Source organism: Mobula hypostoma, chromosome 13, assembly GCF_963921235.1.
Source record: "Mobula hypostoma chromosome 13, sMobHyp1.1, whole genome shotgun sequence".
In the NCBI taxonomy this organism is placed as follows: domain Eukaryota; kingdom Metazoa; phylum Chordata; class Chondrichthyes; order Myliobatiformes; family Myliobatidae; genus Mobula; species Mobula hypostoma.
The window spans coordinates 13,603,028-13,619,962 of record NC_086109.1 but is presented as its reverse complement, the minus strand read 5'-3'; positions in this window follow the sequence as shown (position 1 = coordinate 13,619,962).

Sequence of the window (16,935 nt, the reverse complement as noted above, 5' to 3'; positions counted from 1 at the left end):
GGAGGAGGTATGGTTCTTCCTTGCCTGAGAAATTATTTTTATGCCTCACAGATAACCCCTCTGTTATATTGGTGTAATAGGGAATATAAGGCTAGATGGAAGGAAATAGAATTTGGATTAGTTGACAGTTTTCCTCTTCAGGCCTCAATAGCTGACAAAGGATTGATGGCCCAGTTGGAAAAATTTAATAATGCTTGGATAAATCTTACATTAAAAGTATGGCAGAAGGTGGTTAATTCATGTGGAATTAATAACATGTTAAAACTCTTTAGATGGTGTGCATATGATACCGAATTCCTTCCCAACAGAGGAGATAAAAGATTTGAGCTATGGATAAAGAAAGGTCTTACAACCTACCTCTCATTTATAGATAAAAGAGTATTACAAAGTTTCCAAATCCTGCAGGACAAACATGGCCTAGAACATAATGACTTTTTTAGGTACCTTCAATTACGAAACTATGTTAACCAGAGTTGTAGATATACAGACCTATCAACAGTAGAATTAGAATTTTTCAAGATTCTGAATTCGGCTTGCAGTTCAATACCTAGTAAATCAGTTTCTCGCCTATATAATGCACTCTCCCATGCTAAAAATGTAAATACACTGTATATTAAAGAGAAGTGGGAGAAAGAAGCGGGGTTGGTACTTTCAGAGGAGGCTTGGGGGAAAATCTGCTGCTTTCAATGGTCCTCGACTAATTCTTTGACTTGGAGAGAACATTGTTTGAAAGACATTATAAGATACTTCAAGACCCCATATCAGGAAAAATATAAAGATACAAATGTGATGTGTTGGAGAAGGTGCGGCTCCAAGGAGGCAAATCATTTTCATATTTTCTGGGATTGCCCTAAATTAAGTCTATTTTGGGAAGGTATTCATAGAACATTAGTTAAGGTACTTAGGTCCCAGATACCTCTGAACTTTGAGATGCTCTATTTGGGGCATGTATTGTTCCTTGAACAGAAGGAAGATATAAAGTTGCTGCAGGCCCTCTTAGCGGCAAGTAAGAAATCAATCACTAGAAAATGGCTAAATCCAATACCACCTACATTAGAAGATTGGTACGAAATTATCTTGGAAATATTTAAAATGGAAAAGTTGACTTACTCCCTGAGAACTCAAAAAGAAACATTTTATCAAATCTGGAATAAATGGATTGAATATTTAACCCCAATGCGAGCAGACTTTAGATGACTCTCCTAATGATTTATATTGCTCTTCTCATCAACACAGTAATATTGCTAACGTAAGCACCCCTAGTCTAAATGTTTGTTTTTTTTTTGGAAAATAGAGAATTAACACAAGTAAAGGGAAAGATTTGGGAAAGGGATAAAAAAAAATGAAAAAAATTAAGTAAATAAGTACATAGGGATTGGATAATTACGTCTGCGGGCAGGAACAAGCACGAACAAATTGGGATATAAACACCTACAATGGTTGGTATATAGGCTTGTATGCAACATTTTGGACCAGTGGAAATGGTCCAGAAGGGTTGTATGGAAACTATTATTACCATTTTTCTTAACAACTAATTTCATTACTTAGCCTAATAGGTTAGATTTACCACAGTACATAATTATCTATTTAAATGTTTATTTTCCTTTTATATCATCTCAATGTGTACTTAAGAATGTATAAATAATTGTAGTTTTATACATATAAAAAAATGGAAAAGGTTATATGTGTGAAAAAAGTACATGATAATTGTGAATTCCTTATCCAAATAAAAATAAAATTTAAAAAAAAAGAGATTCATTTTCTTTCAGGCATTTTTAGGGAAATAAAGGAATATAATAGAATTTGTGAAAGAAACATACATAAATAAGGCAAACAACCCATATACTAAAGAAGATAAATTGTGCAGATAAAAATATATACAGTACATTAAGAATAATACTGAGATCATGAGTTGCAGAGTTCTTGAAGGAGGGTCCATAGGTTGTGGAATCAGTTTAGAGTTGAGGTGAGCAAAGTTATCCACATCGGTTCAGGAGCCTGATGCTTGTAGGGTAATAATTATTAATAGTTTCAGTCATTTTTTCCCTCAAGTGTGGTCATATTTGGAACTGTCCCAATTTGTCATGAGTTTGAAATGTTCTGCAACTGACAGGACAGCCATTTTGTGGAAATACACAATGTCTTAGGAAATAGGATGAAAGATTAAAGTTGATATTCATTTTTAGGGGAGACAAAGAGGAGAATAAGGTTGTTTCAAGGAATTTTAGGAGTTTCTCCATGGGCTGGATCGCAACCAGTGTCAGTGAGTTGGAATTATTCTTGACTTGGGATTTAGAACCATTAGCTTCCTGTCCACAGACAAATAGTTTCATCCTCAAATGTTGGTTTCCCTTGCAATCTGCCTCTCTATAGCCCAACAGATAGCCCTTGAATGTTGTTAGGCAAAGTTATAACAAAAATTGTTAAAAAAGCATTGCAAACATCTGAAGCAAGGGAATGGAATGTTGGAGATGGGAACAGATCTGGAACTGGGTATGAGTTCATTTTTTTATTCTGAAAATAAAATCTATTCATAAGAAAATAACAAGAAAATCACAGCACAAAGCTTTATATTCTTCGTTCTTAACTTGCTATAAGGAGTATTGATCTGATACATTTACTGCTTAGATTAACTTAAATTCTTCGGTATGTAGTTTGAACTTGCCAGGCAGTAAAATCCTGCACCTCTAATGATCTGAGCCAGAATTGTTCTGCTACAGTGAATCTGACCAAATTGTGTTGCTGTGGGTAGAGGTTAATGACAGAAGGAAAGAACACAATGACTGAACATGTCAACCAACTTGGATTTTACAAGTCATTAGACACTGAGATTTATTGAGGGCAGTCTCTGTGTCAGTACAGGAAGGTGAAACAGAATTAATGATTTCCCTGTTGCAATAGCTATAAAATGGCTGAAGAAGTTGACAAGAGAGTTTTAGGCTTTCGTTATGCAGTTAGGCCCGTCTGAGGGCATTTGCAAGAAATCATGCGGTAGTTTCCAGTAAATTGTGCATTAGAGTTCTGATGTGGAGTTGATATTCACTTGTAGGGGAGACAAAGGGGAGAATGAGGTTGTTTCAAGGAATTTTAGGAGTTTCTCCATGGGCTGGATCACGACCAGTGCCAGACTATCTTGATGCCCCTTCAAGTCTCTTCGAAGTGTTGGGGTTCCCTGGTGGCTAGAGACTGACTGGTTCAGAGTCTACAAACAGCGCTGCTAATTGTTAATTGCTGACAATTGTTACTGTGAATTGATTTATTAGTGAAGAATCAGAAAAGTCTGAGTTTTGTTCTTTTAGCTGAGTTGGATTAGAATTTGAGCTGTAGTTACGAGTTAAACAAAATTACTAGAGTTACTACTTTCTTTGTTCTTTTGATTAAGGGTTAAATAAAGTTACTTAATCAAACTATTGGTGAAGTTGTGCCTTTAATTGCCGACTCAGTTGGTTGAGAAGAATCAATAGCAACCTAAGCTCCTTTTCGAGACTGTCAGATGATTATGGCTGAAGGAATTATCATTGGGCAAAGAATGAATGCCTTTGAGCTGAGAAGCAGATGGAGAGGAGAGGGTGCCAGAGGGAGCAGTTGCAGTCATTGGGTGTGACTGATGTTGGTGTTGGAGGATTGTCAAGGTCCGAAGATCCTCTGGAAGATAGGATTACAGTTTTATGTCATGGAAAACAGGAGCATCACAACTTAGTATTGAATGGATTGTGGGTGAAGGATGATTCTTGAATGAGTGATGGCTTCATATCTACTTATTGTATCTATAATGAATCATGGTTACATCTGTTTAATACTTCCTGCATCTCAACACAGGGCAGCTAGCCAACTTTTCCTCCCTGTCTTTTCTTTTCAAAGGGCCAAGTACAATTATTATCAAAGTATGCGTACATTATAAGCCCTTGATATTTGTCTCCTTACAGGTAACCACAAAAGAAGAAACCCTAAGGAACGCATTAAAAAAAGAACCAAAAAAACACCCAGTGCAGAGAGAGAGAGAGAGAGAGAAAACACAAATCATGCAAACAACAAAAGGAGGCAACAGCATTCAGAGCAAAAGGGAGTCCATAGACACGAAGCCCAGAGCGACTGGAGCAGGCCCACAGCCTCAGCTTCAGTTCACCACACAGTGGAGCAAAACATCGTGGCGTTTGCAGACACAAAGCCCAGAGCAACGGGAGCAGGCCCAGAGCCTCAGCCTTACTGCAGTGAAGAGTGAAGCAAATGCTGCGGGCAGTGAACAGAACTAGCCCTATCCGTGACCTACGCAGAACCACTCCCGACACCCTGTTTTTCCAGTGCATTCAGCCCAGTGTTTAAATCGTCCAAACATCGGGTCAACCCTTGCTCAACCCTGCGGCCTGTCGCATCAATACTCTCTGGGCCCAGACCCTGTCACCATGTTCCAGTCTGAACCTGAGCTTTCCAAGTCGGCCTGGCACTTCGATCGATCAGACCTCACTCTTGGTTTAGATGGATGGGTTCTGAAACTCCTCCGCTCTGGCTTTTCTCCACTTCGAAAGGCCCAACTCCACCTCGACCATGTCTCAACCTCACTCCGAGCACTTCTCCTTGAACATGCCCTGACCTAGCTCTGAACTTGTATCACACCTGCACACCTCTACCCTCAAGTCAGTCTCTCCTTCTCTTGCCTCTTCATTGATTGCGGTGAATGTTTACCATAATGGTTACAGAAAAGTGTTATTAATGAAGTATTTCGTTGTATTTATTGGTTTAGGAACTGCCAGCAGGTTGTCGCTTGTCTTCAGTAATGCCTTCTTAAGGAGGAGGAGAAGACGACGGCGCACCTCACTGCTTGCGTGCCCACTCCGGTGAATGATATCTGTAATCTGTCAAGCAGGGTGCTGTGCACAATCCTGATTTGATGGAGACAGATGTGAGAGAATGGAGGAACATCTGGAGAAACTTCTGAAATGCCTTTTTCACTGCCGCTGTTACTGTGTGATCCTGAATCTCCGGAGGGGAAGGCCCCGAGTCCTCGGCTTTGCTTGTTGCTCGGTGGCGGGGACGGAGTCGAAGCTCTTGGCAGAGATGGTGCTCGGTGCTTGGTGTCAAAGGGCTGGTTGGAGGCTCGAAGTTTTCGGACGGACTCAGTATCGGCTGTAGTCGGGTGCTTCCAATGCATCAACAATTGTCGGTGCCTGGAGGTTTATGGCAGAGAGAGTTTCTCCCTTCTGCCGCCTGCAATCGGGACTATCGGCAGTCGATCGGAACTTTGAGACTTTTTTTTTACCATTCTCACGGTCTGCTCTTTATCAAATGATGGTATTGTTTTGCACTGCTGTAACTATATGTTATAATTATGTGGTCTTGTCAGAGTTAGTCTTTGGTTTGGCCTGTTTTTTTTGTGATATCACTCTGGAGGAACATTGTATCATTTCTTAATGCGTGCATGCGTTTCTAAATGACAATAAACGACGACTGAGTGTCCTCATAATCTAATCAAATCTAATCTAAATTTATAGCGACTGCTATGAGGTCCTTGGGCAATTAGAATCAGAATTAGGTTGAATATCACTGGCATATGTCATGAAATTTGTTGTTTTGAAGCAGCAGTGCACTACAATACATAATAATAAAAAATATAAATTATAATAAACATATATATAAAAATTATACTAAATAAGCAATACAAAAAGAGAAGAAAAAAATACTGAGGTAGTTTACATGGGTTCATTGTCCATTCAGAAATCCGATGGTGGAGGAGAAGAAACTGTTCTTAAAACATTGAGTGTGCATCGTCAGGCTCCTGTGCATCCTCTTTCAAGGTAGCTTTGAGAAGAGGGCATGTCATGAGTGATGGGGGTCCTTAACGATGGATGATGCTTTATTGAGGCATTGCCTTTTGAAGATATCCTGGATGCTGGGGAGACTAGTTCCCTTGATGGACCTGGCTGAGTTTACAACTTTCCACAGCTTTTTCCAATCCTGTGTTGTGGCCCTCTCCAAACTAGATGGTGATGCAACCAGTTAAAATGCTCTCCATGGTACATCTGTAGAAATTTGTGAGCATCTACGGTATCAATATCTCTGAGGACCTAACCTGGATGTAACATATTGATGTAGCTATAAAAGCAAGGGGGCGGCTCTACTTCATTAGAAGTTGAGGAGATTTGGTTTGTCAACTGAAACAGGCGAAAACTTCAAAAAATGTATCACAGAGAGCATTCTGACTGAATCACTGAATGGTATGTTGGGGGGAGGTGGTAACGCTACTGCACAGGATCAAAATAAGTTGCAGAAACTTGTAAAATTAATTAGCTCCATCATGGGTACCAGCCTCTGTAGTATAGAACATAGAACATAGAATAGTACAGCACAGTACAGGCCCTTCGGCCCACAATGTTGTGCCGACCCTCAAACCCTGCCTCCCATACAAGCCCCCACCTTAAATTCCTCCATATACCTGTCTAGTAGTCTCTTAAATTTCACTAGTGTATCTGCCTCCACCACTGACTCAGGTAGTGCATTCCACACACGAACCACTCTCTGAGTAAAAAAACTTCCTCTAATATCCCCCTTGAACTTCCCACCCCTTACCTTAAAACCATGTCCTCTTGTATTGAGCAGTGGTGCCCTGGGGAAGAGGCACTGGCTATCCACTCTATCTATTCCTCTTATTATCTTGTACACCTCTATCATGTCTCCTCTCATCCTCCTTCTCTCCAGAGAGTAAAGCCCTAGCTCCCTTAATCTCTGATCATAATGCATACTCTCTAAACCAGGCAGTATCCAAGGCATCTCCAAGTAGCGGTGCCTCAGAAAGGCAATGTCCATCATGAAGGACCCCCTCCAGCCAGGACATGCCCTCTTCACACTGTCACCATCGGGAAGGAGGTACAGAAGATTGAAGGCACACTCTCAGTGATTCATGAACAGCTTGGTCTCCTCTTCTTCTCTGCCACCAGATTTCTAAATGGACATTGAACCCGTGAACACTACCTCACTACTCTTATACACACACACACACACACACACATATATATACACTTAATGAAACTCAGTTTTTTCTCTATATTTATTTATCATGTATTGTATTGTATTGTATTGCTGCCATGAAGTTAAATTTCGTGCTATATGCCGGTGATAAACCTGCTTCTGATTCTGGCAAACCAAATCTCCTCAGGCAACTTCTATTTGCAAGGTTGACACTAACTGGTAAGTTCTTTAAATCTCTGCTACCAACATAAATTTTGGAAGAATAATTTATTGGGGTAGAAATAAAAGTTGTTTAACACACATGAATGGGAGACTTTAAATCACTTTTGGCACTTGACTTTCCTCCCTCAGCTCTACCATGCCAATAAAAGGCATGTCCTGTTCAGATGAAACATCTGGATGGAATTTGGGCTGAACAAACCCATTATACGTTTCCAACTGCAGTCCCTGTGTGGTTCATTCAAGGTTACAACACTTTCCATGAAATCATGCTGGGCCTATTTTTATTTTCAAAATATTCCACTCTCGTATCCTTCCTTATCAAATACAAAACTTTTACTCAAATGAGATTGGACCAATATATAAACAATTCCTTTTCCTCCTTTCATAATGATTTTGGAATTGGGATTTGTTCACTTATTCCATAGTCAATGGATGCAAATGTTTATCACCTGATAGATTACCATACCCTCCAGTACCTTTTTTTGGCTATTTAAGATTGGCTTTATTTGTTACATGTTCAACAAAGCAGTAGCCATTTTATTAGGTACACTTGTACACCTTCTCATTAATTCAAACCGCCATTCACTGTGATCATGGCTGATCATCCACTATCAGTATCCAGTTCCTGCCTTATCCTCATTACCTTTGATTCCACTATCTTTAAGAGCTCTATCCATCTCTTTCTTGAAAGCATCCAGAGACTTGGTCTCCACAGCCTTCTGGGGCAGGGCATTCCATATATCCACCACTCTCTGGGTGAAAAAGTTTTTCCTCAACTCCGTTCTAAATGGTCTACCCCTTATTTTTAAACTGTGGCCTTTGGTTCTTAGCCAATATGTGGCAGCAATTCAAACTATAGAAGAATGCAGGCATAGTCAAAAGTTCAGTTGTTGTTCAGACCAAACATCAGAATGGGAGAAAGAAATGTGACCTAGGTGACCTTGACTGTGTAATATTATTGGTGCTGGGCGGGTGGTTTAGTATCTCAGAAACTGCGGATCTAGTGGGGTTTTCATGCACAACAGCCTCTGGAGTTTACAGAGAATGGCGTGAAAACAAAAAAAAACATCGAGTGAGTGGCAGTTCCGTGGGGGGAATTGCCTGTTAATGGAAGAGATTAGAGCAGAATGGTTCCAGCAGACAGGTAACTCAAATGACCATGGGTTACAACAGTGGTGCGGAGAAGAGCATCTCCGAATCACAACGTGTCAAACCTTGAAGTGGATTCACTACAGCGACAAAGTACCACCAACACTCACTCAGTGGATATTTTATCAGGTTCTGGGGGCACCTGATAATAGGGGCACTGAGTGTACACTGAAATGCTCCATTTAGCATCAAATCAAATCAGCGAGGATTGAGCTGAGTCAAACCATATATCTTTGGAGTCCGAGAGGAAACCGGAGTACTTGGAGGAAGCCTACGCAGTCATGGGGAGAACATACAAACTGCTTTCAGGCAGCGGTGGGAATTGAACCCTGATCTTATACAGCTGACATTATAAAAGTGTTGTGCTAACCCCAGTGATACTGTGCCTCCCCGTCTCTTTCCGTTCCTTGTTCCCACTGGACTCTTGGTTCTCTGGTATTTCTGTTTATTTTTTTTGGCTTCTGCCTTGGAGGCTGACATTAATTTGTTCTTTAACTCCTCTGTTCTTTTCTTAATCCTTGAAATAAATTCTCCTAGATCTATAACTTCATTCTTACACACCTGTTCCAGTCCATTTTTATATTCTATGCCAGTTTACTCTCATACTCCTTCAATTTCTTTATTCTTCATTTCTGACCATAAGACATCAGAGCGGAGTAAGGCCATTTAGCCCATCGAGTCTGAGTCCCCGTTCATTTGTGGTCATTTATTTTTCCCCTCTCAACCCCATTTTCCTGCCATCTCTCCATAACAAAGAACCTATCAAAACCTATTTTAAATATACTCAGTGATAGGGCCTCCACAGCTGTTTGCAGCAATGAATTCCACAGTATTATCACACTCTGAAGAAATTCCTCCTTATCTTTATTCTAAAGGATCACTCTTTTAGTCTCAGGTTGTGGCATCTGGTCCTGGGCTCCCACCACTGGAAGCAGTCTGAGCCTTAAATGCACCCAACCCTCAGATAAACTGAGTTAAACTCAGTTAATCCGCTGGGGCATCTTTGTATCTGGTTCTCCCAATGTGGCTTTCTCTACAATGGTCAGACGTGACGTAAATTGGAGAACTGTTTTGTTGGGCACCTCCCCTCCGTCTGCCAGAAGTGGAATTTTTGGTGGCCAACATTTTAGTTCCTATCCCCATTCCTATTCTGACATGTCAGTCCATGGCTGCCCCTTCCGCCATGATGATGCCATCCTCAGAATGAAGGATCAACACCTCAGATTCCATCTAAGTAGCCTTCAACCTGATGGCATGAACATCAATGTCTCCTTTTGGTAATTTTTTTCTCTCTTTTTTTCTTTCCCCCTTCTCCCCTCTTACTTTCTGCTTGCTACGCCCACTGCTGTTTAGGGCAGTAATGAAGGTCTCCATCTCTGCCGAACCTTGGCCACTCAGATGTAGAGGGATGTTTCATTGCTGTTTGCAAAATGTAATAATTTTATATGACCAGTCAGAGTTGGTAGCCTTGAGCTGAACCTCTGAACCTGGAGGACTAGTGAACCACTTTTTGTCTGGCCTCTACCCTCTGATCTGTTTGGCATGGGTGATGCTACTATGAGCCAAAGCGTAAAACCCTGGCTCCAGCCACCGTAGCTCTTCGGCTCACTGAGGCACATAAGCCTCCGGACCATGACAGATTTGTGGTCCTCTTGGAGGCCTTCCCGCTCCCTTTTCTTCTATTTCCCACCTCTTCTACGCTGCCTATCACACCCCCCCCATTGCCCCTCCTTCTTCTCATTCTCCCATGGCCCACTCCTCTCTCCTATCAGATTCCTTCTTCACCAGCCCATAACCTTTTCCTCCCACCTGGCTTCACCTATCACCTTCCAATTTGTCCTCCTTCTCCCCCGCGGAGAATTGTATTCTGGCATCTTTCCCCTTCTTTTCCAGTCCTGATGAAGGGCCTTGGTCTGAAATGTTGATTCTTTATTATTTTTCATAGATACTGCCTGATCTGCTGAGTTCCTCCAGCATTTTGTGTGTGCTCCTCAGCTGAACTGCTGTTTCTAGCAACTTTATCAGCCTCTTGCTTGATTTAATAATATCTTGAGTATTCTCTGTCACTCATCTCCTGTTGGTTTTTTGTGCATTCATGAAGTATATTTCATTTTACATTTTAAGTACTGCCGCTCCTTGATTACTTCTCCCTAGAGGCTCATTTATTAAAAAAAAAGATTACCATGTAACAATAAATCAAGAGATTCTGCAGGTGCTGGAAATCCAGAGCAACAGTGGAACTGTCTATTCTTCCTGTAGTGATATGATGTCCAAGCCGATACTTCCTGTCCTTGAAATAGCACATGATGTAAGTCAGAATCAGATTTAATATCGCCTGCATATGTCATGAAATTTGTTAATCTTGCGGTAGCAGTACAATAAATCATAAATATAGAGACATTAGAATTATAGAATTACAGTAAGTATATATACGTGTATTAAATAGTTAAATTAATTAAGTAGTGCAAAAAGATCTGTCCGCCAGAGAAAGCAGGATCTCCCAGTGGCCACACATTTTAATTCCACATCCCATTCCCATTCTGACACGTCTATCCACGGCCTCCTCTACTGTAAAGATGAAGCCACACTCAGGTTGGAGGAACAACACCTTATATTCCGTCTGGGTAGCCTCCAACCTGATGGCATGAACATCGACTTCTCTAACTTCCGCTAATGCCCCACCTTCCCCTCGTACCCCATCCGTTATTTATTTTTATACACACATTCTTTTTCTCACTCTCCTTTTTCTCCCTCTGTCCCTCTGAATATACCCCTTGCCCATCCTCTGGGTTTCCCCCCCCCCACCCCCGTCTTTCTCCCTGGGCCTCCTGTCCCATGATCCTCTCGTATCCCTTTTGCCTATCACCTGTCCAGCTCTTGGCTCCATCCCTCCCCCTCCTGTCTTCTCCTATCATTTTGGATCTCCCCCTCCCCCTCCCACTTTCAAATCTCTTACTAACTCTTCCTTCAGTTAGTCCTGACGAAGGGTCTCGGCCTGAAACGTCGACTGCACCTGTTCCTAGAGACGCTGCCTGGCCTGTTGCGTTCGCCAGCAACTTTGATGTGTGTTGCTTGAAATAAAAAAGCAGTCAGGTAATGTTCATAGGTTCAAATTGGAAGGCGGAGGGGAAGAAGCTGTTCCTGAATCACTGAGTGTGTGCCTTCAGGCTTCTGTATCTCCTTCCTGACGGTAGCAATGAGAGGAGGGCATGTCCTGGGTTGGGGGGGTGGGGGGTGGGGTTCCTTAATGATGGATGCCACCTTTCTGAGGCATCGCTCCTTCAAGATGTCCTGGATACTACGGAGAATTAAGATTCCCTTAACTTACTTGGCCCATCTCTGACACCTCCCTTTCTTGTCCTCGCTGTCTCCATCTCTGTAAGCCGACATCTTTTATAAACCGATTGATTCTCGCAGTTACCTCAACTACTCCTCTTCCTACCCCCTCTCCTGTAATAATGCTACTCCTTTTTCTCAGTTTCTTAGCCTCCGCTGCACCTGTTCCCAGGAAGTGGTTTCCCTTTCCAGGACATCAGAGGTGTCCTTCTTCTTTAAGGAGCAGGGTTTCCCTCCTTCTACTGTTGATGCTGCCCTCACATGTGTCTCCTCCATTTCCCGCACATCTGCGCTCACCCCATCTTCCCGCCACCTTAACTGTGACGCCTCCAGTTGCTCAGAATGATGCAAACTCTGTTCTGGAAGGAAGATTCCCTTCGTAAATCACATCTCTCAGTTCGTTTCTGTCAGCCTCATGCCTCCACTGCGAGAGACCAAGCACATTCTAGGAAAATAACAGCTCATATTCTGCTTGGCTAGTTAATAGCTCCATAACATGAATGCTGTGTTATTCATTTTTAAATAACTCACTTCTCCTATTTCCCTGTTATTCCCACCCCCCACCCCCACCAGCTCTTTCTCACTCTCATTCTGATCCTGCTCTGGTCCTCTCATTTTATCTCCATTCCCACAACTGATCTAGTACACCCCTCCCCGCCATTGTCCATCTTCTTCCCCCACCCCTCCTGTTCCCATCCACCGACAGCACACCCACGAAGTTCGCCCACAGCAACCTCTCACCGACTTCTGATTTTATCTGACGTTCTGCTCCCCTCCAGTGGTTCCCATGACCGCCTCCTTTACTGATCTTATTCTACACTGAAAGTGCTCTGTGTTCCTGCTTATCTCCTTCCTGCAGCTGTCTCTGCCCCCACACTCTCCTCCTCCCATCTTGTCCATCTGCTCTCATTTTTCCTCCTTTTTCTCTTGGCCTGCCTCCACCTCTCATTCACCTGCCCCTCCATCGTCCCCTCACCCCACCCTGCACAACCCATCTTCCTTCACCACCTCCCCCACTCCCATCCACCCCTGGCTGTCTCCTCTCCACCCACTCTCGGTCCCGATGCCATGCTTCTATCGTCCCGTTGACAATTCCTTTCCCCCAGCAATGCAGCTCAGCCTGCTGGGGGAGGAAGGGACCCTTTCAACATACTTCATCTCCCATGTGCTGTCACATAACATCCACACTCCGCACCTCAACCCACACTGACACTGTCCTACTGTGTTTTCATGTGCCTTGTGGCTGCCTAGAAGAATTCCTCTTGCCAAGACCTCTTTGTCACTTTAACATTTCCTGTCAGTCACCCCCGTTTCAGATACTTTACGTATAGTATGTAAATCAGTTTATGTACAGTATCTAAGCTACTCTTAAGTATATATGGCCACACCTGAGTTACTTGTACATTGTGTTTTATAAGAATGCTTTTTATATTTTTTATGCTACATCACGTCAGGAGTAACAATCACTTTGTACTCCCATACTCTCTTGTACTGACGAATGACCATGAACAATCTTGAATCTTGATTGTTTGTTGCTCCAGATTCCTGCATCTGCAGCCTCCTTTTAAGCCCTTCTGCCCATCAACGCCAGCCTGATTCTCCCTCATCCGTCGATACTAGTGACAATTTGCAGTGGGCAATCGACCAAACAACTGGCGTGACTTTGGGAACTGAGAGGAAGGCAGAGAACGCAAACACGAGGAAATCTGGAGGTGCTGGAATTTCAAGCAACACATATAAAAAATTCTGGTGAATGCAGCAGGCCAGGCAGCATCTCTAGGAAGAGGTAAAGTCGACGTTTCGGGCCAAGACCCTTCGTCAGGACTAACTGAAAGAAGAGCTAGTAAGAGATTTGAAAGTAGGATGGGGAGGGGGAGATCCAAAATGATAGGAGAAGACAGGAGGGGGAGGGATGGAGCCAAGAGCTGGACAGTTGATTGGCAAAAGAGATATGAGAGGATCATGGGACAGGAGGCCTAGGGAGAAAGTAAAGGGGGAGGGGGGAAAGCCCAGAGGATGGGCAAGGGAGGGACAGAGGGAGAAAAAGGAGAGAGAGAGAAAGAATGTGTGTATATAAATAAATAAATAACAGATGGGGTATGAGGGGGAGGTGGGGCATCAGCGGAAGTTTGAGAAGCTAATGTTCATGCCATCAGGTTGGAGGCTACCCAGACGGAATATAAGGTGTTGTTCCTCCAACCTGAGTGTGGCAGAGAACCTGGTGCAAGCACACAGCATCACAGGAAAAGAACAAGCTAACTCCACACAGGTAGTGCTGTGTGTTAGGTCTGACCCTGGGTTGCTGGACCAGCAAGCCAGCCGTACTAACTGCTGCAATAGTAAAGAGACCCTGATGGGAGTTTCATACGGACTCCCAAACAGTAGCAGGGATTACAACTGGAAAAAGCAAATACATGCCAAAAGGGCAACGTTACAATAGTCATGGGGGATTTCAATATGCTGGTAGATTGGGAAAACCAGGTTGGTGCTGGATTCCCGGAAGGGGAATTCCCAGAGAAGCTCGTGGTTGAGCTCATTAGGGGATCAGCTATTCTGGATTGGGTATTGTGCAATCAACTGGAATTAATTAGAGAGCTTAAGGTAAAAGAACGTAGAAACATAGAAAACCTACATCACAATACAGGCCCTTCGGCCCACAAAGCTGTGCCGAACATGTTCTTACCTTAGAAATTAGCTAGGATTACCCATAGCCCTCTATTTTTCTGAGCTCCATGAGTCTCTTAAAAGACCCTATCGTATCTGCCTCCACCACCGTCACTGGCAGCCCATTCCATGCACTCACCACTCTCTGTGTAAAAAACTTACCTCTGACATCTCCTCTGTACCTTCTTCCAAGCACCTTAAAACTGTGCCCTCTCATGCTAGCCTTCCCAGCCCTGGGAAAGAGCTTCTGACTATCCACATGATCAATGCCTCTCATCATCTTATACACCTCTATCAGGTCACCTCTCATCCTCCGTCGCTCCAAGAAGAAAAGGCCAAGTTCACTCAACCTATTCTCATAAGGCATGCTCCCCATTCCAGGCAACATCCTTGTAAATCTCCTCTGCACACTTTCTATGGTTTCCACATCCTTCCTATAGTAAGGCAACCAGAACTGAGCACAGTACTCCAAATGGGATCTGACCAGGGTCCTATATAGTTGCAACATTACCCTTCAGCTCCTAAACTCAATCCCACAATTGATGAAGGCCAATGCACCAAATACTTTCTTAACCACGGAGTCAACCTGTGCGGCAGCCTTGAGTGTCCTATGGACTTGGACCCCAAGATCCCTCTGATCCTCCATCACTGCCGAGAGTCTTGCCATCATATTTGACCTACCAAAATGAACCACCTCACACTTCCCTGGCAAAAGAACCCTTCTGACAAAGTCATCTCAAGATGATGGAACCTCATTCCTTCCAAACGCTCGGCTCTTCACTCCCTCCGCACCAATCCTAACCTCACCATCAAACACGCAGATAAGGGAGGTACTGTAGTAGTCTGGTATAGTGACCTCTACCTTGCTGAGGCCCAGCACCAACTCTCAGACACCTCCTCTTACTTACCCCCTGAACAGGACCCCACTAAGGAACACCAGCCCGTTGTCTCCCACACCATCACCAACCTTATTGACTCTCGGGATCCCCCATCCACCGCTACCAGCCTCAGAATAGAGGGGCATCCTTTTAGGATGGAGATGAGGAGGAATTTCTTTAGCCAGAGAGTGGTGAATTTGTGAAATTCTTTGCCACAGGCAGCTGTGGAGGCCAAGTGTTTATGTTTATTTAAGGCAGAGGTTGATAGATTCTTGATTGGTTAGGGTATAAAGGAATATTGGGGAAGGCAGGAGATTGGGGCTGAGAGGAAAATTGGATCAGCCACGATGAAATGGCGGAGCAGACTCGATGAGCCAAATGGCCTAATTCTGGTCCTGTATCTTATGGTCTAAAATGATCACCCACAGAAAGTGGTTAGGTCTTACTTGCTCCTGAGTTCTCTGTAACTATGTACCCAAAGGTCAGAAACACCTTAACACGAGTTAACACAAAATGCTCAACACTTAAAAAAAAGCATATGAAGAGATCACTGCAGTAGGCTAGTTAGTCCCTCAAGCCTGTTCCGTGGCTCAACAACCATGGTCAAAGCTTTAACACAATAACACATGCCTCCCTGTACTTTAGGCAATTCATCTCAGTGTTATTCAGCCTTTCATAAGGGAGGAGCACCCAACCTCCCTTGATTCCCTTGATGGCCAAGTGTCTGCAACTCTCAGTCTGGAGCAGAGTATCTACAGCCCACCAGGGCATGAAATTTAGCAGATTTTATTTATTTTTTTAAAGATCTAGCATAATAACAGGCCCTTCTGGCCTATTGAGCCCACACTGCCAAATTACCCTGATATGATCGATTAATATACTAACCCAAATGTCTCTGGAATGTGGGAGGAAACTGGAGCACGCGGATGAAATACAGTCACAAGGAGAATGTACAAGTTCTTTATAGATGGCAGTGGGTATCAAACCCAGATCACTGTTGCTGTAATAGTGTTAAGCTAACCGCTAGGCTACTGTGCCGTTTCTAACTTAAAGGCATATCTATGCAAATGATTTACAACATTGCATTTAAAAAATGATCCTTATCTCAGTCATGAAAGGCTATCTCTTAGCATCCATTTTATCAATCCCTCTCAGAATAGAATGTGTCTCACTGAGATCATCTCTAATTTTCTAAACCCTACGAATACAGACCAAACTACTCATCCTAATAAGGGAAAAATAAGGGAAAAAGAAGTGTCCCTGTTTCACAGTGAGAAGGGAAACATAACAAATAACTCGCTGATTTACGATGTTAAAAGTCTGTTGCGTTGCTTGATCCCAGCTCTGTGCCCAAAGAACAGAGGACTCTTGGCACACAGCTAGCAGCCAGCTTGCTGCTTTCAATTTTCCGTTTCCCATGACACACCAGTTTCCTGCAGCAGAACCAACCTCGAGTCCGCCCGCCTCCAGAACCACGAGATCCCGGAGCCCTGAAGTTGCACTGGTCTTCTAGGCCATGTCCTTGGCATATCAAATAGTGGGCAGTTGTGAGACCCAGAGAGCGGGTCCCATTCCCGCAAAGAACCGAAATTGGTGTGTGGTTCCAGGACAGGGTCTTCAAAAGAACCCTGACAGGGGAAAATAGAGATATTGAAGATAGAAATAGAGCTGTTTCCGAAGATGCAGGCAAAGGAGTTGCCATTAAGTGCCATCACTCTCCTAA